Consider the following 1786-nt stretch of genomic DNA (forward strand, 5'->3'; position numbering starts at 1 on the left):
CGAACTCGACATCTCCTACAAATACATGGTGGTGCTTTGCCTTCATCACATCAATCATCCCGATCACAATCATCCGCATCGTCGAGACATATTTGAAGCGAGATCATTCTGGTCGTACGAAGCTTGGTGGGGCTGTTTATCCTGGAGCATGCTTGTTGACGCGGTTGGGGACCGTGCCCCAATGACCAAGGGATCACGTCTCGGCTCATGATGGTCTTTTGGGGGTGCAAAGTTGGACGAAGCTCGTGACGCAGGGATACCAAAAGCTTGCGCCATGCCCAAAGGCATTATTCACGCACACCCCTATGATCCCCCTGCCTGGACAAAGCTGATCTAGTCGGTAGGGTCAAGGAGTCGACACTGGCCGCTTGAATGGGCCACATGAAAGGTTCCGTCCCCGACGCCTCTGTGGCAGTAAATTGTTTTAGTACACCTTTTCCCGACCAATGTGAGTACGGTTTCCAAGCAATGTGAAATAGATTTTGATGTGAGCTATTATTTAAGATTGAAAAGTTTTCGGACACGAAATTTTCCATTCAAAGCAAAAGGATTTCCAACCAAAGTGAAACCCTGAATTACTTGCCCTACTGCATATCTTCAAGGTGAAGAGCTTTCATCACATTGCGCTGGCAAAACAATGCCTCACGAATCATCAAAGGTTGGGTAATACAACCAAGCGAATTCCTGGCGGCGTCCTCCAAGAGACTCATGCGGGCCTCGAGGTACGTGTCAAAGTCTCGCTGATCAAACATGTCTTCGGTCCGCAGGGCCAAGTAACGCTTGATCGCAGCCTTCAAGACGCTGAAACAGGACTCGATAGGATTGAGCATCGGGGAGTACGGGCCAAGCCGAAGCAGCACCATGTCGTCATGTGGTATCGCTCGAGTCTCGGTCTGCGAATGAGCAGGTACGTTGTCCAAAACGATCACAACCTTCTTGCCTTGAAAGTTTTCTTGCCAGGATGGTGAACTCGTCACAGCTTGGTGTACAGCATGCCGATGAGGTGGCGGCTGATGGTTTGAAGCGATATGTTGGTCCCAGCAAAGTCGAAGGCAATGAACTCCTTCACTTGTCCTATCTATGTATATACACAATTTTCATTGACATACCCTTCTAACGCAGCTCGGATTGCTGGAGTTACTTTCGTGCACCGGTCGCGTTGTCCTCCGCGGGGTAGCGTGGTGATGCGATTAGAGTTGGTGATGCGCCAGGCAGTTGACTTGGAGATGCCATTGTGAGTTGCTATGGTCTTCCAATCGGGGTCGCCGCTGGTGTTCGCGTCAAGTACACGCTTCTTTTCCTCTGGTGTTGGTGACTTGCGGGATGGAGGTGAGGGCATCCGTGAAAAATTGGAAGTACACAATGCTTCATTTTGTGTTTAACATTCGCGCCTATACCTCGCGCCAAATTGAATGGATATAATTCATTTTGGTTGGAAGCCAATTCACATTGGATAGAAGTTGATGTGTCATACGTATGAACTTGTCAAAACTTATAGTCTGTATCATATTCACTTTCCTTGGAAACCGTACTCTCATTGGTCGGGAAAAGGTGTAGTAGACCTCTTGACGAATGAATGAGTACTTCGCTAAAAGTGAGCTATTCCCGAAAAACGCAGCGAAACTTTACTAGACATTCTGTTTTCCAAAACGCAGTTAATGATTTGGGATGTGACTGGGTGATTACCGATTACACATTTCGATTTTGTTTGGATACTGGGATTTCATATTGCAATCAGTTTCAAGTCAAAGTCAAAGAATCCAAGAAAGTGTTGCATACATTGCTA

This window comes from Aphanomyces invadans (assembly GCF_000520115.1).
Source record: "Aphanomyces invadans strain NJM9701 unplaced genomic scaffold supercont1.59, whole genome shotgun sequence".
Taxonomy (NCBI): domain Eukaryota; phylum Oomycota; class Saprolegniomycetes; order Saprolegniales; family Verrucalvaceae; genus Aphanomyces; species Aphanomyces invadans.